The 23,134-nt window shown below is 42.7% G+C and overlaps 1 protein-coding gene across 4 annotated transcripts in view; it reads right to left on the minus strand.

Moving 5' to 3' along the window:
• The window catches only part of robo2 (roundabout, axon guidance receptor, homolog 2 (Drosophila)), a 614,701-nt gene that overhangs the window by 451,152 nt on the left and 140,415 nt on the right, over window positions 1-23,134 (minus strand). The window lies entirely within an intron of this gene.

A 23,134-nucleotide genomic window follows, 5' to 3' on the forward strand; every position in this document is an offset into this window, starting at 1 on the left:
CCTCCTCTTGCGGCGTGGCGGCGGCGTGGCGAGGGCCGATCATTGCCGCTTGCGGCTATATTTATTATTATTACTATTACTCGACCAGTATAAAATTAACGGGAAATTTACTTTTGAAACAAAGTAGGCTGTCACGGTTGGGGAGTCAAATTGACTATTAACCAGGTTAACTACTTTCCATTTGTAAATGTTTTGGCACAATCAGACTGTACAAATAGAGTTTAATTCCTGTCCCAGATAAAGTCTTGGCTGACTTGGATAAAATACATGATATTTCTCCTGATAACCTCCGTCCCACCCAAAGTACACAAGGGGGAATGTGGTTTAATATAATGAAATGTGTAATTTTAATCAGTCACATTCTCTAAATACTGAAGGACTCCCCTCAATAATTTGCTTACATCTGACCTAACACTCCCCTGCCATAAGAATACTCCCACCCTCAGTAACAGGCTCGAATCCCTGCAGCAGCGTGACACCCACTCAATTACAGTGTTCAGGAGGACAGGATTAGGAGCAGAGATTCTGAATAGCAGAGATGTTGGGGTGGCAAGCAGATTGGGCACCATTGCTTTTTCTGCCACGAGATGAAGACAGCCACAGCCGCCCTGACAGGGTAAATCCCAAATGGGCTGTCATCACCAGTCGACAGCGCGGCAGAGAGTAGAGAGGTGCACTGACAGAAAGAGAGAAAGAGAGAGGTGGAGGGGGGAATGTTAGGGTTCGGACTATTTGACACTGGCACTGAGACGTGCGGTAAAGAGATGGGGGAGAAGAGGAGGGCAGGGGTTAGGAGTTTGAAAACATTTGGACATGAAATGATGGAGAGAGAGTGAGAGAGAGCAACGAAAGGAGGAAAAATATTTTTTTAGAGAGGTGTGGAGCTTACTGTAGGTTGGTACAGTAACATTTGATTTTATTTCACCAAAACAAACATGATACATTCTCAAAGGTAATATTCACCTATATATGAAGTGAACATGTTTAAATCTATATTTTACTCAACAATTGTAAGGTTGATTTGTTAAAAATTACACAATAACATATTTACATGATGCATACATTTTTCATGTTTATATTTATTGTTTTGGTTCTGAATTATGGCTGAAAGTATTGATTATTTAATTTAATTAATCAAGCAATATTTTTTTATATTCCTTAAACTGTTTTAAATATATATATATATATATATATATATATATATATATATATATATATATATATATATATATATATATATATATATATATATATATATATATATATATATATATATGTATATGTGGTGCAGCAGCCTTAATGCCGGTACATGTCGGCTTCGGTGAAACTGAGATAAACCCAAAAATTTTTTTTTTTTTTCAAATGTGTGATTTTTGTTTTTTTGCAGAATGTGCTAGTTGAAGTTATGAATAAGCCCCTGTGTTCTTCAGATAACACTACTGGTTGTCTTAAACGTATACATTAAGCTGTTCAAAATGTGGAGTTTTTCCTGCTCTCCTGGGGGGCGTCGCCTTTTTCTAGCCAACGTATTGTTTACATTTTCCACCAATCAACTGTGATCCGCATGGCAGCTGCGTGCTCCGTGTTTTTCTCTCATTACTCCAGACCTTCTGCAGAGCACAGTCTTCAGAGCTTACATTTCCTAGACTACATTGCAACGGAACTGTTTACTCAGGTACACTTTTACTTTATTACTAAATTATTGCTTCAACGCTGTGTTTTAAGGCGGTCTCGTGATCACTTTAGAATCTTACTCGTCTGCTCCGGTGGAGCTAATGCTAAGCTAACATGTTGCTTCAGTGCACTCTGCAATACGGGCTTAATGTGACTTCTTGCTGTTATCACCATGTTATCGGGTTATTTTTCGGCGTGGGTTGGCCCGTGGGTTGTGTGGGTCGTGCTTTGTGTGTGTTTTATGGTGGACTAAACCGGCTGTTAGCCCCACAGCCCGGAGCTAAACGCAGCTATTCGGAGCTAAGTTGTAAGCTAAACTTTGCTATGTTATCGGGTTATTTTTTGGCGTTTTGTCTGTACAAATTATATACTTATGTAGTATTTCTTGACCTGTGGGTTGTGTGGGTTGTGCTTTGTGTCTGTTTTATGGTGTTTTGCGTTAGTTTTAGAAAATAAAAAAAACTAGAAATAGAAAAAAACGACAACTCCCGATACCACTTCTGGTCACGTGGCTTACGTACGTTGCACGTCACAAACGCACTGCGTCACTCGAACCAATCACGCGCTTGCCTGGCCATTATCAGCTTCCTGTGTGTCTCTCTGTGCACGGTGTTGGGAGAGACAACAGGACGGCTGAACCAGGTAAGCTTAGCGACTAAAACACCCGCTTTTAATCACTTTAATGTGCGCCGGTTTTAAACTCGAGTGTATGTTCATGTTTTGGTGTGCTGTTCTGCAAGTGTTTTGCTTTTACGAGCCGTGTTATCTCAAGTGAGCTGGCTAGCCCCGCTAGCCGAGGGCAGATGTCCCAATATCTCCGCGTTTTGCATCTTAAATACACCGTTAACGTCACAATGTGAACTGTTATCTGTGAAGCGTGTTATTCCCATATTACTGTTAACCCTAATCCTTTTTTCCCCTTTTCAGAATTGGCACCCTGACTGACATAATCAAACACTATGACGAAAATGGAGCAACACCACGGTTGAGGAAGAAGTGCGCACAGCCACATTCACGCAGGTTCATCAGCCATGAAGTGATTCACACCGTTGTGGAGTTTATCAAAAACTATGCAGAAGTCCATTCCATAATGCTACCTGGTCGACATCCTGGCCATAGGGACTGGCATGTGAAGTTGCTCCCAACCCATGTGACTAAGGTATCTACGTGAAGTCTGCTAAGGAGCGTGGTAAGTGTAAAACATTATTTTGGTGATTTTCATGTTTTAATGATTAGAGTATAATTAACCATAAGCAACATCTGTTTTTCAGGTGAGCCTGCAGTTTGTAAATCAAGCTTCAGATCAATGTGGAAACAGCTTCTCCCACACATCAGAAGCTGCAGGCCACGCACAGATCTCTACAACAGAATCTAATGTGCTGTCTTTGGACCCTCACCGCCAGCAAGCAAAGACATCAGGATGCATTACAGCTTTGACTTTGCACAGCAGGTACTAATAATAGTGCAAATGCAGAATAGTAATTATAGAGACATATACTTCTTAATCAAATGTCATATGTATTAATCTAATCTCCTTTCTCTCTCTGTCTAGTACAGATACACTTTGGACTTGGACCAATTTCATGAAGGAAATGTTTCAGATTAAAGGCATAATGGACGATTTTTTGGCCCAAATCTGAATCTCATTTCCTCGTGGCGTGGACAGGCGATTAGTCCTGCCAATGTATCAATCATAGAACGCACCTACTGCTCACCTGCAGCCGCTTCGGCTCGTCCCCAGGAGAGCAGCACGTTTCCCCGTGGCTAAGCGCATGGATCTATCATAATATAGTTCCCTCAGTGTACGGGACAAAATTAAGACGGAGAAAGACAGTTCGAGCTGGCTCAGAAGAGACGGAAATCTACGGGAGACGAGAGATGCGATGCGATCCGTCGCGCTAATAAACAAACGCATTTCTATTCACGATGCTCTTGTGTGGGTCCGCACGGGGGGAGTGCGCATGCGCACTTCCGCTTCAGTTCTCAAATCGGCGAAAAATTTCCATTACGCCTTGAAGTATGGAAACATCTGGTTTGGTTGAATATAGTAGGACATCATCTGCGTTGTAGGCAATTTTATGTTCTGTCCCATCAATTGAAACACCATAAATAGTTTCTGATTGTCTAATTGGGCCAATTGTTTGAAGTAAACAGCAAACAGGAGGAGAGACTAAACACAATCCTGTGTCACACCTCTTTCCAAAGTCAGTGGATTTGTCAAGTGACCAATAATTTTGATTCCTGATGTTGGGCTGCAGTAAAGCGACCTAATATTTATTTATTTTTTTCATTATTAAATTATTCATTTTAAATTTGCTCAGCCTAATAAATAAGGCCAGCTGACAAAATCAAAAGCTTTCTCTATATCCAGACTTATTATTACAGCTTTGTTTTGTTGTTTTTGTATTTGGTTAATTACGTGTAAAGATCGACTTGTGTTTTCTTGGGTTTGTTGTTTATTAATAAATCCTGCCTTATCATTGTGAATTAAATTTGAAAGTATTTGTTCCATTCTTTTTGGACATAAGTTAGGTGTATATATAATAGTCCACATTCAGAATTGAGACTGGCCTATATGAGGCACAGTCAAGTCAATCTTAATGTATTAAGGACGTAATGGCTTCTTTCCAACTCAAAGGGATCGAAGCGTTTTTAAGGCCTCAGCTAAAAGCTGATTAAAGCAGAGGAGTAAGTGTGTCTTTTAGAGCTTTATGTTACTCTGAGATGAACCCGTCACTCCATGGGAGCTTATAGTTTTTTACTGTTTTAATTGGACTTTGGATTTCAATTCAGCTGCTATTTTTTTCTTATTTGTTTCCTGATATTTTTTGATAGAAGATTTCAAATGATGATTCTATTTGGTCTTGTTTAAATGTTCTGCCCATCTCGTATTTTGATTGGATTTTTCTCTGCCTATAGTTTTCCAAGCTCCCAAGCTAATAATTTTTAACCATTTTCATAATATCTTTGTTTGGTAAAGAGCATTTTAAAATGTATTTCTCATGAGGTGTGGTCATGGGTCTCACCTCTTATCGATAATCAGGTTTCTTAACCATCATGTGAAGGAGCATGAAGGCTGCAAAAGTTAAAGGAGACCTCCGGTATAGAGGCAAGAGAGACATGTCCATTGACATCCGGTTCACCATAGATATTTCATACGAGAGATCAACAATTCGAGAGGATACAACAAAAGCTTTACATTTCCAGATTGAAGGTGACATTTGAAGGTCACCTTCAAATGTCAGAGAGTGATGATTGTTGCATGATTTATTACATTTTTACATTTAGCTTTATTGCATCTTATAAGGCCTTACTGTGGGTATGAGGATGCTAAACAAAACCTTAGCCCTGTTAATGTACTCATGACATGATAGGCGACATGACACAACATCTGATGAAGTCTGAAGTCCTGCGGCTGAAACATGTCAGGTAAATTAGCTCATAGTTTTTTTTTTATTAGAAGAAAACAGACACAGACACTGTGTATCCACCTTTGGAGCTTTGTCTGGATGTGTTACCTGTGCTTCTCTCTCGATCACTCTGTTCACGCTGGTGTTTGTTCAAGTCCAAGAGTGTTTGATTGCTCCTGTTGCTGTGATTATAGTCACATGAGCCAAAGTCACCTCATCATCATCAGCTTTCCATCTCCTATTTCTGCCTATTTTCCTCTCTCCACTCCCATCTTCCCCTCTTTCTGCTCACGTTCTCTTTCTCCTCTATCGCTGCTATCTCTTTCCAGACACTGACAGGAGCCAAGTGACAGATGTGTTTACACATAGCAGGTTATACAGCCTTTCACTGTCCACACACAGCAAGACTTCTTCAAACAGCCAAAATATCTCCTATAAATATTCAAAGATAACTCTCAATTGAATAAATAAAGCGTTTTAAATCCCTCCCTTAACTTTAGTTTTGTTTTGACTTTATTTTGGTCAGTTTGCTCTAAGTTAACATTTCATGTGGAAACAACACATTGTTCAATCTGCACCTAAAGAGGTTTTATTATTTAATTGACTCCACTTGCATCCGTAGCTTTAGCAGTTTTCTCCAAATGTGAAAATGGAGTGAGAGAGAAGGTAGAGATATTCATATAAATGGCCAAGGCCAGGAAGCAAACTCAAGATGCTATAGTGTACAATGTCTTAAGCCACTGCACCACCGGCGAGCACATTCATTTTTTGATGCATTATATGCAACCTGCTAGTCTCTATATTATATTGCTTTGCCTGGAATGGAAAGAATAATGATGAGGCAGAAGTAGTTTACTGTTTACTTAAGGCTTAGCCACGTCTCAGAGCACCACAAACTTGGAATTAATTGAGATTGGCTCCATGATTGAAAAGTATAGACGCAAGTAGGATTGGGACTGTTTTTTGGCTGTGTGTCTGGGTTGAGGTAAGTCTATAAACATGTCATATTGTTATGCAATAATAAACCTTTCATTGTTATGCATACTGGCTTCACACACACACACACACACACACACATTGTAAATACATACTTGCTCTGTTTTGCTTCTTTCTCATGAACTCAAGGTCAACTGTTATCTGTCTCGGCTGAAGTAATACCACCTGCTTCCTGACCACAACATGACCATATTATGAATGTACTGGGAAAGTCCATCTCCCTGTAAAGTTACTGAGAGGCTGGTCCTGAGAGTCAACCTTCATGAATATTCATATTCTTTGTCTTAAGTGCGTGAGGGACAGCGTTCCAAGCAGAGCGCCTGGTGGAACAACGTGTGTGAGGGACAGTTTATGCTGAACAATTTGTTTTAGTCTGTAATTGTTAGGGAAATAAATTCTTCTTCATACCACGTCTTGTCTTGTTTTCTCAGTTATATTGAATCTGACACCCCGCAACCTGGCCAGAAGAAGATGGATGGAAGTTAGATTTTATTTATTAAGAAAACCCTGTTTGGGTGACGTCAGTTGCTAACTTTGCAGAGCTCTGCCTCTGGACACAGAGTCAGGCCTTGAGCGTGGACACACACTCTACCATTAAAAGAGTCATTCCAAAGTGCTGTAAAGTGGAACAGTCTGGGGGACCAGGCTCAGTCAAAAAAGGGCTATAGTGCACCTTTAACTTGTGAGATGTAACATCATGTCAAACTAAAGAGGACTCATCCCCCCAGAGAACCTCCTCTCTCACTCCTGTCATCTCTTTTCTGATCCCACTCTTCTCTGGATTCACAGTGATCCTAGTCAACAGAGCCATGCATGAGCAGGAGAGCATAAAGTTAGGAAAACAACCAGCAGCGGCCCCAACATTAGCACCACCACCAGCTCCTCCAACTTGGCTCCAGAGTGTCTCCGGACCAGCACACAACCGTTGGTGCGGGATGATAAACTACTGAGCTCAGTGTACAGGAGAGGTAGTGAGGTTTAACCAGAGTCAACACAAACACAAGGGCAGTGATAGGACTGGCCGCCGCTGGTGGTCCATGAAGCCCACCTCGCTTCTGTGTAAACGTGCTTTGTGCTCATCACAGAGATAAAACATAACTAACATTAGAGATGGATGCATTAGAGATTGAAATAGTTTGTACAAAACCTACAATCAAAATACAAAAGAGATAATACTGTGCTTTATTTTCTTATTATTTGGTTAAGAAAATAAAAGTCTATAACACTAGAACATTATTTCACAGAGTTAATTTTAAATCATATATTGATCTAATTTAAGATAGACATGTGTTTTTATCACATACTTAATACGTATAACTTACGTAGAACATAATTTCACATTCTGGTCATTGTAAATCACAATATTGATCTGAAAATAGCTTAGTTACAGAAACAGGCCCATTGCCTTCCTGTTCAAAACTGCAGAACCGAAGAAGCCCCACCTCTTAATTTCCTTATAACAAGCAGCAAATTGTTGGCTACTGTTCTATTGTTTGATAGGCACATAGAAGCCTTTATATCAGAGACGAGGCACAGACATGTTCGGGTCTAGACGGACCAACCTTTTAATGATTCCCCCGCCTCCAAGGAACATACACAAAGGTTCCTACCCAGCATATCACTACAGCTACATGACATTTTAGAACCCTACATGTGTCACTCGAAGTCTTCATTTTTCAAATAATAACAAATATGTACAGGAATGTGGGCAGGTGAAAGCAGGCATTATCTGAGCACTCGTCAACTGAGTCTCAGTTGTAGGACAATACAGGATTACTCCAACATGCAGCAATCAATCAGAAATAACTAAAGTAAACTAGTGAGGAGGAAACATGTCTGTGACAAGGTTAAAAGATCTTTTAAGTTGATTTTGCATATGTCTCCTTTAAACTTAATAATATAGACATGTCCATTGATATCCAGTTCAAATTTGCAAATCTTGAGTTGTGTGTATTCTGAATTATTCTTTATATTGTCATTGACCTCATTCATGATGCGTTTTTCAAATCCTACTAATCAGTCAGGAGCACTCATAAGCAAAACTAGACTTCTCAGCTGTCCCAGCCCGTCTGTCCCAGCCCCTGTGCCTCTGTTTGGGCCTTGATATAAACCCCACAAGACACCCATGACCAGAGCGCACTCGTCTCTGTGATCCGCCATCTCTGGCGCGATAAAATGATGAAAGCTCTGGTTTATTTAAATTTGTTGTTGACTTAAATATGCTGCGACGGAGTGCACTCATGTGTATTTGGACATTTTTAATTGCTGCTGAAGAAGTAGTAAAACAGTGATGCAAATTCCTCGTTCACTTTTTATTCCTCGCTCCATCTTAGTGTCCCATGTCCAGTGTTTCACAGCAAATACATAATCATTTTATGTAAAAAAAAAAAAAAAAACATGAGAAAAAATTATAACTAGATTTTGCAATGGGGAGTGTCTGCATTCTTGCTGAAAGTGTACAACATGTGCGTAAGTACAAATTTGTAGAAGTGTGAAGTTGTTTTAAGTAGTTTAATTGTGTAAAAGTACTTTTTTGTGTAAAAGTACTGCATGTGTGTAAGATTACTACATGTGTGTAAGAGTACTACATGTGTAAGTATTAATTTGTTGAAGTGTGAAGTGGTGTAAAGTAGTTTAATTGTGTAAAATATCAGAATTTGTGTAAAAGTACTTTTGTGTGTAAAAGTACAGCATGTGTGTAAGAGTACTACATGTGTAAGTATTAATTTGTTGAAGTGTGAAATGGTGTAAAGTAGTTTAATTGTGTAAAATTGCTGAATTTGTGGAAAAAGTACTTTTTTGTGTAAAAGTACTGCATGTGTGTAAAAGTACTACATATGTGTAAAAGTACTACATGTGTGTAAATACTAATGTGTTGAATTCTGAATGTGTTAAAAATACTGATACTTTTGCAAATACTGCAAAAAGTACAAGTAGTACAAATGTCAAAAGTAATAGCAATAATGAGACAGTGAAAGCGATCGTAATGAGGTATAACTTGTTGAAATCGGTGAAAGTGTTAAGGAGTTGAAACGCGCCGAAGGTTTGGACTGGAAATTGTCAAAATACGGATACTTTTGCAAATACTGCAAAAAGTACAAGTAGTATAAATGTCAAAAGTAATAGCAATAATGAGACAGTGAAAACGATCGTGAAGAGGTATAACTTGTTGACATCGGTGAAAGTGTTAAGGAGTTGAAACGCGCCGAAGGTCAGGAAAAAACTGGAAAACGGAATAATAAAATACAAGAACATATAGTGTCTGCGTGACGTCATCACGCAGACGCTCAATAAGAAGAACTCAGTCAGGTCAGGGCGGTTGAATCTATTGGATTTATTTGTTTAAATTACGTGTTCACCTGAGGAGACTTGACATTTCAGGATGGGCTAAAAAGAAACAAAGGCAGAAAAAAACGAAACAATTTACAGAACAAACTTAAGCTGTTGGAATTAAAAATTGTCTAAAACAAGAGCCTCAAAGGCTACAGGGAATTAAAAAAATATGTGAGGTGAGATTAATGGCCTGGCCTCACAAGAAAAAAAAGTTCTTAATGCAATTTTAACCAAAACAAGACCAAATACAGTAATAGTTTTTATCCTTTTATAAAAACAACTTTCACTAAAATATTGGGACGCAAAGAAGAACAAACACATTATTTTCTGGATACTTTCAATTAATAATAATGAAATAACAGTTAATAAAATTAAAAGTGCAATTAACTCTGCTTTCACAAACTTTTAACCGGGTCCTTAAAAAAGCTCAGCTTGTCTTGACTATGGCTCAAATGCATCAATATATATTATATTTTTTATATACCGAACCGACACCTTAATGTGGTGGAGGGGGTTTGAGTGCCCGAATGATCCCAGGAGCTATGTTGTCGGGGGCTTCAAGCCCCTGGTAGGGTCTCCCAAGGCAAACAGATCCTAGGTGACGGGTCAGACAAAGATCGGTTCAGAAGCCCCCTATGATGACAAAAAGAACATCCTGGAGCCAGGCCTGGGATGGGTGCTCGATGGCGAGCGTCTGGTGGTCGGGTCTTACCCCACGGGGCCCGGCCGGGTACAGCCCGAAGGAGCGACGTGGGGCCGCCCTCCCGTGGGCCCACCACCCGCAGGAGGATCCATAAGGGGCAAGGTGCAAAGAGATCTGGGTGGAAGCTGACGGCAGGGGCCTCGGCGACCAGAACTCCAGACACAGAGACTAACTCTGGGGACATGGAACGTCACCTCGTTGGGGGGGAAAGAGCTTGAGCTTGTGCGGGGGGTTGAGCGATATTGACTAGATATAGTCGGCCTCACCTCCACGCACAGTTTGGGCTCTGGAACCCATCTCCTCGAGAGGGGCTGGACGCTCCACTTCTCTGGTGTTGCTCGCGGGGAGAGGCGGTGGGCTGGTGTGGGCTTGCTTACAGCCCCTCAGCTCAGCCGTCATGTGTTGGAGTTCACCCCGGTGGACAAGAGGGTTGCGTCCCTTCGCCTTCGGGTGGGGGACAGGTCTCTCACTGTTGTGGCGGCCTACGGGCCGAACAGCAGTGCAGAGTACCCGGCCTTCTTGGAGTCCTTGGGAGGGGTACTGGACAGTGCACCGACCGGGGACTCCGTTGTTCTACTGGGGGACTTCAACGCCCACGTGGGCAATGACAGTGACACCTGGAGAGGGGTGATCGGGAAGAACAGCTTCCCCGATCTGAACCCGAGCGGTGTTCAGTTATTAGACTTCTGTGCTAGCCACGGACTGTCCATAACGAACACCATGTTCAAGCACAAGGGTGTCCATCAGTGCACATGGCACCAGGACACCCTAGGCCGGAGGTCAATGATTGACTTTGTTGTCGTGTCATCTGACCTCCGGCCGCGTGTCTTGGACACTCGAGTGAAGAGAGGGGTAGAGTTGTCAACCAATCACCACCTGGTGGTAAGTTGGATCCGCTGGCGGAGGAGGAAGCCGGACAGACATGGCAGACCCAAGCGCATTGTGAGGGTCTGTTGGGAAAGTCTTGCGGAGCCCTCTGTCAGTAGGGTATTCAACTCGCACCTCCAGGAGAGCTTCTCTCATATCCCGGGGGAGGCTGGGACCATGTTCTCCGCCTCCATTGTTGATGCGGCTGCTCGGAGCTGTGGTCGCAAGGTCTCCGGTGCCTGTTGTGGCGGCAACCCCCGAACCCGGTGGTGGACACCGGAAGTAAGGGATGCTGTCAGACTGAAGAAGGAGGCCTATCAGGCCACTCTGGCTTGTAGGTCTCCTGAGGTCATTGACAGGTATAGGCAGGCCAAGCGAGCCGCAGCTTGTGCTGTCGCAGAGGCAAAAACCCGGGCCTGGGAGGAGTTTGGGGAGGCCATGGAGGAGGACTATCGGTCGGCCCCAAAGAAATGCTGGCAAACCGTCCGGCGCCTCAGGAGGGGGAAGCAGTGCCTCATCAACACCGTTTACGGTGCGGGTGGAGACCTGCTGACCTCGACTGACCCGTCTTCCGAAGAGGAAGTACAGACTCAGAGGCTGGCTCATCCATCACCCAAGCTGAAGTCACTGAGGTTGTTCGCAAACTCCTCGGTGGCAGGGCTCCGGGGGTGGATGAGATCCGCCCTGAGTACCTAAAGTCTCTGGATGTTGTATGACTGTCTTGGCTGACACGTCTCTGTAACATCGCGTGGCGGTCGGGGACCGTGCCTCTGGACTGGCAGACCGGGGTGGTGGTCTGTTCAAGAAGGGGGACCGGAGGGTGTGTTCCAACCACAGAGGGATCACACTCCTCAGCCTCCCCGGTAAGGTCTATTCCAAGGTACTGGAGAGGAGAATCTGACCGATAGTCGAACCTCGGAATCGGGAGGAGCAGAGCGGTTTTCGTCCTGGTCGTGGAACACTGGACCAGCTCTATACTCTCCATCGGGTGCTCGAGGGTTCATGGGAGTTTGCCAGTCCACATGTGCTTTGTGGATCTGGAGAAGGCTTTCGACCGTGTCTCTCGGGGTGTCCTTTGGGGGGTGCTCTGGGAGTACGGGGTCCGGGGCCCTTTGCTCAGGGCTGTCCGGTCCATGTATGACCGGAGCAGGAGCTGTGTTCGCATTGCCGGCAGTAAGTCAGACCTGTTCCCAGTGCATGTTGGACTCCGCCAGGGCTGCCCTTTGTCACCGGTTCTGTTCATAGTTTTTATGGACAGAATTTCTAGGCGCAGTCAGGGGACGGTGTGCAGCCGAGTGTGAAGCAGCTGGGATTAGAAACAGCACCTCCAAATCCGAGGCCATGGTTCTCGACCGGAAAAAGGTGGCTTGCCCTCTCCAGGTGGGTGGGGAGTCCTCGCCCCAAGTGGAGGAGTTCAAGTATCTCGGGGTCTTGTTCACGAGTGAGGGAAGGATGGAGCGTGAGACTGACAGGTGGATCGGTGCAGCGGCTGCAGTGATGCAGTCGCTGCATCAGACCGTTGTGGTGAAGAAGGAGCTGAGTCCAAAGGCAAAACTCTCAATTTACAGGTCGGTCTACGTTCCTACCCTCACCTGTGGTCATGAGCTTTGGGTAATGACCGAAAGAACAAGATCGCGGATACAAGCGGTCGAAATGAGTTTCCTCCGCCGCGTGGCTGGGCGCTCCCTTAGAGATAAGGTGAGGAGCTCGGCGTAGAGCCGCTGCTCCTCCTCGTTGAGAGGAGCCAGCTGAGGTGGCTCGGGCATATGTTCCGGATGCCTCCTGGGCGCTTCCCTCGGGAGGTTTTTCAGGCATGTCCCACCGGGAAGAGGCCCCGGGGAAGACCCAGGACACGCTGGAGAGACTATGTCTCTCGGCTGGCCTGGGAACGCCTCGGGATCCCCCCGGAGGAGTTGGAGCAAGTGTCTGGGGAGAGGGAAGTCTGGGAGTCCCTGCTCAGACTGCTGCCCCCGCGACCCGGCCCCGGATAAAGCGGCAGAAAATGGATGGATATATACAGATCAGAATCTGAATCAGAATCAGAATAAGGTTTACAGTGATCCCTCGCTATAACGCGGTTCACTTTTCGCGGTCTCGCTGCTTCGCGGATTTTCAACATGCATTGTGTCTGCATTCTGATTGGCTAAACAGTCTCTCCGCGTCTTCTCTACCTGTGTGTCAATAACGTTATGGATTAATATGTACACGTACGTAAAACCGCTTGACAAATTGAAGTTTGCGAGGCCGGTGAGAGCGGCGTGTGTGAGCTGCGGGAGAGGCCGGTGAGAGCGGCGCGCGTGAGAGGACGGTGAGAGCGCGCGTGTGAGCTGCGGGACACGCCGGTGAAAGCGGCGCCGCGCATGAGCTGCGGGACACGCCGGTGAGAGCGGCGCCGCGCGTGAGCTTCAATGTTTTATGGAGTATTTCATTGTATAATAACTGTAAAAAAATAAAGGTTTCTACTTTGCGGATTTCGACTCACGCGAGTTCTTCTTGGAACGTAACCCCCGCGATAAACGAGGGATCACTGTATTGCCATTTTCAATGAACAAAATTCACAAACATAGGAATTTGTCCTGGTGATTCGATGCAACACAAACAACAAAACATTGAACAATGAATACAAAACAATGAACAATGAATAGCTACCAGATAGATAAAAAAAAATAAGTAAGTAAGGTTAAAATAAGGTTAGAAATAGGCATGATATGTACATAAATAAAATATGTAGTGCATTACTTCCTGCTTCCGAAGAGTGCACACGCTTTTTCGCTCGCTCCGCTTGCTATCGCTGCTTTCCTTATTTATTTAGCTTTTTAATCAGTTTTTGTTTTCCAAACATTTTTGCTTTAGACTCTTTCAAGTAAACCAAGGATTTTAAGAACATTTTTCCAGTTTTAACGACATATCTGACGCCAGCGACATGTCCGGGAGAAGAAGGGAGAAAGACTGTGAACGCTGTCGGAAATATCAACAAGAAATTAATGAGCTGAAAACACGGATATTTGTTTTGGAATCTGAAAAAAATCTTCACGATACCAGTTAACCGATGGTAAGAAGAGCACACTTTTTACAAGAAAAACTGCTACTTTCAACCTAAACCGCAGTGACTCTGTGTCGTTTCCAAAACTGTCTAAAAACCAGAAAGACCAGGCTGTTTCTTGGAACAAACTTGGAGCAAAGCCCTAAACGATACAAAGATAACGTGAAGTCACCTAAAATACAGCTCACAAACAGATTTTTACCACTTTCAGAGATGGAATTAAATGAAAAAGGAAAGATGACATGGCCAAAATACAGCGAGGAGGATCTGTGCCACAAGCCAAGGTCACACGGATTGTTTTGATTGGAGACGGAGCAATAAGTCACGTGACGCATGAAAAGATAAACACACATTCTTTTCAAAGCGCCACTGTTTCTGAGATAATGTCACTCCTTCCAAATATTATGGCTAAGCATGGAGGAGCTAAACAGCTGATTGTACACGTGGGTGCAGTGGACATGCGGCAGGAACAGACTGAAGTTTTGAAAAAAGACTTCTTGAAGTTATTCGACGTGCTTGATAAAATGGAAATCAAAACTTTCATAAGTGGACCTCTTCCAAACATCGACAGGAGGATAAACAAGTTTAGCCGGCTTCTTCAGCTGAACACAAGGCTGTCCAAAGAGTGTGCCCCGAGAGGACTACACTACATTGAGAACTTCTATCTATTCTGGAAACGAGAGGACCTGTTTAAGAGAAATGGCCCCCACCTATGCAGAGGTGGAGTGAGGGTGCTGACAGAGAACCTGCTCCACGCTCTGAGGCATTGGACTGGGCCTGGACAGGGTCCTGAGCAGATAGTTAGAGAAAAGAGGAATGAGAGAAGAATTCCTGCTCCATCAGCCAGAGACCGAGCCAATGTTTCAACATCAACAGCACCACAACCTCAGCCTCCACCAAAGGATTCATCAGCAGTTGCTCCACCGCCACCAGCAAAGGATTCAGCTCCAGCTGCTCCACATTCACCTCCACCACCTCCAGCAAAGGAACAATCTTCAAAGGCCTTGGACCCATCTGTGACAGGCCCAACAACATCCCTGTCATTGCCACTGCCTTCAGACCATCCCTGGGTTCCCCCTGCAACATCTACTCCCACTAAAGATTCATCATTCTCCTTCTCATCTCCACTCTCACCCATGGGCCTTCCCAGCCATTTTGAAAGTCTGATCAAATCAGGCATTAAGATGGCTCCACTCACGCTCAATATAGCAAGATCAAGGGCTATGTCAATACTTATCAACTCTTCCCTGCACAAGCCGACTACACCAACAAAAGCCCCACCACCCATTCCCCCTCGCCTCTCACCTGGTCCCAAACTCTCCTCGGCTACAAAAGCCCCACCACCCATCCAACCTCGCCTTTCACCTGGTATCTCCCATAGCTAGGATGCACTGAGTCTCAGCGTTGCCGGGACTTATTGTCATATTAAAAATCAAACCAATGTAAAAAGAGCCTCCCCTAGTGCTATTTCTGTAGTCACATCATCACACAGATGGAAAAACAAAATGCGAGTCAGGCCCAATCTGAGAAATGTGATTCATATTCCCTGTGAAAAGATAAAGCCCAGTCCCACTGAAACTAGTCTGAAACTTGCTGTGCTAAAGGTCAGATCCTTATGTAACAAATCACTCTTAATTAATAATTTTATTTCTTCTTATAATCTTGATTTTATGTTTTTAACTGAAACATGGCTTGACAAAAACACAGGAAATGTAGTTCTGTTAGAATCTGCTCCACCTAACTTTAAGTTTGAATCTGAAGAGCTTGATGCTGTCCTTGAAACCTTCAGTCTTACTCAGCATATGAGAGGCCCCACCCACAGCAAAGGACACACTCTAGATCTCATAATTACAAAGGGGGTAAATATTTCAAATGTTAATGTGATCGATGTTGCTCTGTCTGATCATTTCTGTGTCTTCTTTGACCTGTCTGTTTCTCCCAAACCACCGGTTGGTCCTGCAGTTGTTCAGAGGAGACACATAAGTGATGGCACAGGTGCACTGTTTATGGAAATGATAAACTTTGAAAATGTCTCATGTTCTAATGTAAATGATTTGTTGAACTCTGTTACATCTAGTGTTTTGAATGTTCTGGACACCATCGCCCCTATAAAGGCTAAAATGGTTAAAAATAAGCAGAAGGCGCCATGGAGAAATGATGATTCGGTCAGGGCACAGAAAAGGGAGTAACGCAGGGCCGAACGGAAATGGCGCAAGTCAAAGCTCCAGGTTCAAAAAGAGATTTACAAAGAAAAGTTGAACATGTACAACCTAATCTTATGTAGAACTAGGGAAAGACATTTCTCTGAAATTATTGGAAGCTGCAGTAACAACTCGCGTCTCCTGTTTGCCACAGTAAACAGATTAACAAACCCTCCAGCTCAGTTGCCGTTAGAACTCATTTCCACATCCAAGTGTAATGAGTTTGCATTATTCTTTAATGACAAAGTTCAGGGCATTAAAAATGCTATAAATCCCACAATGCAAAAAAATTACCCTAAAACCACCAAGACACTTAGAGCTAACTCACTTTGCACCAGTAACTGACAAAACTGTCCATGAGATCATCACCAGTCTGAGTTCATCTACATGCTGCCTCGATGTGTTACCCACCAGATTTCTAAAGTCTGTGCTGAACAGTTTGTTAGCACCACTCACTCACATAGTTAATATGTCGCTTCAATCTGGAACATTCCCAATGTCTTTGAAAACTGCGGTCATAAAGCCTCTCCTAAAGAAGAGCAGTCTTGATGCCACAGTACTGAGTAATTACAGGCCCATCTCTAATCTGCCATTTTTGGGCAAAGTCCTTGAAAAGGTTGTTTACCAACAGCTCACAGATTTCCTCTTAATAAACAACTCATTTGATGTTTTTCAGTCAGGTTTTAGACCTCATCACAACACTGAGACTGCTCTTGTCAAGATGACAAATGACATCCGCCTGAACACTGACACGGGCAAAGCCTCAGTCTTAATTCTGTTAGATCTGAGTGCTGCTTTTGACACTGTCGATCATGGGATCCTCTTACAGAGACTAGAGGACTGGGTGGGCATCACTGGCACTGCCCTAAACTGGCTAAGGTCCTATCTGGAAGACAGGAAGTACTTTGTTGAAATTGGTAGCTGTGTCTCAGACCACATGACCCTGACCTCTACATGCTGCCGTTAGGTCAGTTGATACGCAGTGAAAATGTGTCCTATCACAATTATGCAGACGACACTCAGATCTATGTTTCACTGTCGGCAGGTGAATATGGACCAGTAGATTCACTCTGTCACTGCATCCAACAGATCAGTTTGTGGATGCAAAACAACTCTCTACAGCTGAACTCAGACAAGACTGACATAATCGTTTTTGGCCCACAGAAACAAAGAGAAAGTGTTAGCGGTCACCTCCAGAGTCTCGCTCTAAAACCTACAAACCAAGTTAGAAATCTGGGGGTAATAATGGACTCAGACTTGAACTTTAATAGCCACGTCAAATCAATAACATCAGCAGCTTTTTACTGTTTAAAAAACATTGCCAAATTCAAAAATATAGTGTCAAAACCAGATTTAGAGAGACTTATCCATGCGTTTGTCTCCAGTAGATTAGACTACTGTAATGGCCTGCTCACTGGCCTCTCCAAACGAGTTGTAAAACAGCTGCAGTAAATCCAGAACGCTGCTGCTCGGGTCCTGACTAGAACCACGAAGTACGATTACATTAGTACTGTTCTCAGGTCTCTACAGTGGCTCCCTGTGGCTCAGAGAATAGACTTTAAAGCAGCTCTGCTTGTGTACAAGTCTCTCCATGGCCTAGCACCAAAGTACATCTTGGATATGTTAGTGCCATATGAATCATCTCAGACTCTAAGGACCTCAGGGACCGGCCTCCTGCTGGTGCCCAGAGTCAGGACAAAACATGGGGAATCTGCATTTAAGTTTTATGCAGCTAAAATCTGGAACAGTCTTCCTGAAGATGTGAGACAGGCTTCTACTCTGACAATGTTCAAATCTAAGCTAAAAACAGTTTTGTTTAGCTGCGCATATAACTGAAAGGATTTTTTTCTTTGCACTCTTCTCTTTTGTTTGTGATTTTATTAGTTTAGACAATCAGTTGGATCCTGTGCTCTGGACTCGATGCAGGAGGTGGGGGACAGGAGGGTCCTGGCTAGATTCACATCTATGCTGGACCATGAGTGTCACCCCCTGCAGGACACTCTCTCCGCTCTGGAGAGCAGCTTCAGTGAGAGACTGATCCACCCTCGATGTGTGAAGGAAAGGTTCCGTAGGTCTTTCCTTCCTGCTGCTGTCAGACTTTATAACAAAAACTGTTAGTACTGAACACTCGCAATACTGACCTAACCTAATACTGATGTGCAATTCTGTCATATGTGCAATTGCTGTTGGAATTCATGTGCAATTACTGTGAAATTCATGTGCAATCTATGTGCTGTCGTGACACATATTCATGTGCAATTACTGTCGGGATCACATGCAATGGTATTTATTTATTTATTTATTTGTCTATGGGAGTTTTTATTTATTTATAGGAGATCTTCTTCTACTGAAAGTGTTTTTCAGACTTCCTATAAGTGATCTGTTCTTCTGTATCTACCTCTGTATCTACCTGCGTTGCACCAATGAAATTTCCCCATGTGGGACAATAAAGGAATATCTTATCTTATTGATAATTTTTAATTTAGTTAATTTTATTGTATTTCTGTTTCTGTAATTTCTTTGTGAATTTAATGCCTTTTTCCTGCTGTGTGAAGCACTTTGAATTGCCTTGTGTATGAAATGGGCTCTACAAATAAACTTGCCTTGCCTTGCATTAAGAAGTAAACAGTGCAGTGAGTGCAAGGGCAGAGGGAAAGAAACTGTTCTTGTGACGGGAGGTTCTGGTCCAGATGGACCGTAGTCTCCTGCCTGAGGGGAGTGGCTCAAATCACCTTCTCAGCAGAGCGCACAATGTGCTGCAGTCTCTGTTTGTCCCTGGCTGTGGCTCCAGCGTACCACACGGTGATGGAGGAGGTGAGGATGGACTCAATGATGGCCGTGTAGAACTGCACCATCATCTCCGCTGCCACTTCAATTGTGTCCAAAAGATTGGAACAAATACTCCCAAATTGAATTAACAATGATCAGACAGGATTGATTAACAAAGGACAAACGCAAAATAACATAAGACGATCTTTTAACATAATGAACCATGTACAAAAACAAAACTAAAAGCTGAAATCATAAGTCTAGACATCAACAATCTAAATGAACGATCATATGACAGACCCACTGACTATGGAAAGAGGGGTGACACAGGGCTGTGCTTGGTCACCCCTGTTGTTCGCTTTGTACTTGGAACAATTGGCCCAAAATATTAGACATTCAGAAAAAAATTATGGTGTCTCAATTGATGGGACAGAACATAAAACTACTCAGATGATGTCCTTCTATATATGACCAAATCAGAAATGTCCATAACTAGTGGGATACATTTTCTTCATAATATGTGACCAGCCATATGAATACCAGGCACAAGACTCCCCAGAGACATTTTGAGTTATTCACAGATTATGAAAGTGTACTTTCAAAGCTATTCAATGTCGTCTGACTCATGTACATCTGATTCATTTGAATGTAAACACCTCTGAAAGTTTTTTTTACAGAAAAAACTGCCTCTAAAGATTCTCACCTGAGTGAGCCCAGAGTCACAGGGGGGCTCATTTGCATCTCATTGAGATAAGCCCCCCTCCTCTCACACTGACATTGAGAGAGCACTGACAGCACCTTCCCCCTACAGGTGTCACTAAAGACTCAAGAATTGTTGTGTTGTTATTGATGTAGTGTTATTTTCATTAGGACTTGAACTGGACTTGAATCAGAATTAGAAGGTACTATATTGAAATGGAACTACTTGGATTACAAAAGGCCCTGAATAGCATCAAAGAATCAGAATCGGGTTTATTGCCATTTGTCGATAAACAGAATTCACAGGTGATTCAGTGCAACACAAACAACAAAACAAAACATTGAACACTGAGTACTAAACGGCATGATATGTACATAATTAAATATAAGGTATAAAGTTATGTAGTGCAATAGGAAGTGGTGATATGTGCATAAAAAAAAGTATTGATCCAAGAGTCCAATTACATCAGAGATCACATCCGCATCCTCTTCTGCATATTGTTCTGTGCATTCTTCTGTGCTGTGACCCTTGGCACAGACAAAAATGAGAACAGAAGAAAAATATCTTAAGCATAACAGAGAGGAGCACTGAAGTTTGTCCCCAAACTTTTTGACTCGAGGGCCACATTGGGTTCTAAAATTTGACCAAGGGGCCGGGCCAGGAAAATATGGTGTGTTTGTGTGAACTAATGAATTACTATAAATTACACGCAAGATTTGACCTGTAACTTGTAACAAAGCAACAAATGCAAGGTCAATGTACAAATTGTTTTCCAAATCCATTAAATAATGATTAATAATCTACTGTCTTCTACTGTCCACAAGAGTCTTCTTCAGTGTGTCAAACACTTGAGCTTCCTGCTTGATTGGCCCCGGTGGCCGTTTGTGGTGAATTTTATTTTCTGTGCGCCATAGATCTACGCGCCAAGTGCGAGCAGTGCACTTTCTCTCTCATCATTCCCCTTCCTTTCTTTCTCATTCCATCTACTGTCTAATAAAGCCTAAGGCAAAAAAAATAAATAATATTTTTTAAATTTGTAATATAACTTGGACAAGTGTCGGTGTAATCCCTCATTCGTCCAATATAACTTGGACAAGCTTGGCAGGCCGGATTGAAAGGCCCAACGGGCCGGATGTGAAATTGTTTTTGTTTTGGCCACTGCAGTTGTCACAATGAAGATCCACGTATTTTTCTCCAACACCAAAGTTGTTGAAGAAATGATGTATGTAGCTTATGACTTCAATGCTTCCCTTACTTGACGACATGCCTTATTCGATCAGGAAATTGACCTGCTTCTGCATCCCTTCACAGCAGACACCAAAAAGGCCACATTTTCGTGGAGTCAGGAAATACATTGGTCCCAGCTGCAGAGGATTTGAGGAAAGTGTATCTGTAGAAGACAGAGGGAGAGAGGGAAAGGGGATTAGATTAAGACATGTGACATTTGATTAAGACATTTATGTCTATTCATACAGTAACTGTCTATAATTGCTATTCTGCATTTGCACTACTATTAGGAGACTTATTCTCTAAGCACTTTATTGTACAGTAACCAAATTGCCATTCAAGGGACATTTAATAAAGTGAAGTTAAGTAAATGATGTGTGATAAATAGTACCTGCTGTGCAAAGTCGAAGCTGTAATGCATCCTGATGTCTGAAGCTTGATTTACAAACTGCAGGCTCACCTGAAAAACAGATGTTGCTTATGGTTAATTATACTTTAATTGCTAATCATTAAATTAGGAAAATCACCAAAATAATGTTTTACACTTACCAAGCTCCTTAGCAGACTTCACGTAGAGACGCCAAACTGAGGCCTTAGTCACATGGGTTGGGAGCAACTTCACATGCCAGTCCAATCAATACAATAACAAAACAATCTACACAAACACAGAGTTAAGTGAAATTTTATTTTCACGTTAACAAATCACATCTCTACCATCCAGAAGTCGGAGTTGAATTTAAATATTTACTTTAGAATCAGCACCGGGGGGATTAGCTAACTTCTGATTTAGCAATTCGGGGCCCGGAGCTAACAAAAGCCTGGAGCTACAGCTTAGCCTCCGGCTAGCCGGACGCAAAAGCTGGCAGTAAGTCACAATAAAATCACAAAAAAAAAAAACCTGCACGACCCACACAACCCACGGGCTAGCCTAGCCTAGGCTGAAAACTAGCAATCTTTCACGACTTAATGTACTATTTTAATGCTGCCAATACTGTTAAAAAAATTAATTAATTTGTCTTTTACTCTGTTTTGTCAGGGCCGACTTGTGGCGGTTTTTAGGGTGGCGAGTCACATATTGGTCCAATGTCTGGATACAAACTGAATGTACAAAAACATTGCAATTCTCTCTTACTGGCGACCCCCTCTGTCCCTGTGAAAAAAAAAAAATATTTAGGAGTAGTCCTCCATAAAGAATTGTCCACAGACCTATAGACTATACCCATCTTTTCTCCACTATAGCAAATTATCTTGAAAAGTGTCTCTTATCCCACACTTAAGTCTAAGTCAAAGGATTGAAACTATAAAAATGTATGTTCAGATTTAGTAATTAATGTCCAGAGTTCTCTATCTGTTCAAGACCCTCCCAATTGGCTGTTTGACGAGGGGAATGAAACAATCTCAATATTTGTATAGCAAGGCAAAACCTTGAATCCGATTCAAAACTCTTCAAGCAGCAAAAGAAAAGGAGGTTAGTCAAATCAAATCAAAGCGTTGCTGTACTGGTATGACCCAGAATATCAATCTCAATGGAAAAATATTTAGAGTAATGTTATTGGAGGAAATTCCAAATCTCGGGGGGAAATCTTTGTTTACAACATGGAAGTAGCTAATCAAAAACATACAAACTAACCAAGGTTTTGTAACAAATAGCACTGACCTGAGTGTAGGGGAATGAAGATGTGAAATTCCTCAACTGCAAGATAACAGGAAAACCTCTCTGAACAATGGGTTTTTTTCTCTTTTCTCACCACAGGAGGGCTGTGGTACTTTTGTGATAACAGACATTCTCCCCTCACAAACAGTTCTTACAGGAAGACTGCCGTCGATGAAAATTATGTTTTATGTGATGATGTCATGAATGTTTGTCTGGATCTGCTCCATACACCGCATGTTTTACCTTGTGTTATGCATTTTCCACTGTTTAAGGTTTTATGTTTTCAACGCTTTAACTCGAGTAGGCCCATCAAAGTTGAAAGAAGATGTCAAATGTATCTACCTCAAGAAATAATGTGCACAAACTGCTAAAAGTGTTTAACATGTAAATGTTAAAACAGGGTTTTAATGTTTTTGCCAAAATTACGTTATTTCAGTTTTATTTTCTCGGTCAGAACTACGTTAAACAGGAAGTAGTCGCACTAGCGCCCGCCCCTTCCGCTCCCAGTGTGGCCCGCGCACTTTGGAACAAAACACACGCTCCGAGGCAGGACGCCC

This window comes from Eucyclogobius newberryi, unplaced genomic scaffold, assembly GCF_026437365.1.
Source record: "Eucyclogobius newberryi isolate DKJ021-1_F unplaced genomic scaffold, fEucNew1.0.hap1 SCAF_10, whole genome shotgun sequence".
Classification (NCBI taxonomy): domain Eukaryota; kingdom Metazoa; phylum Chordata; class Actinopteri; order Gobiiformes; family Gobiidae; genus Eucyclogobius; species Eucyclogobius newberryi.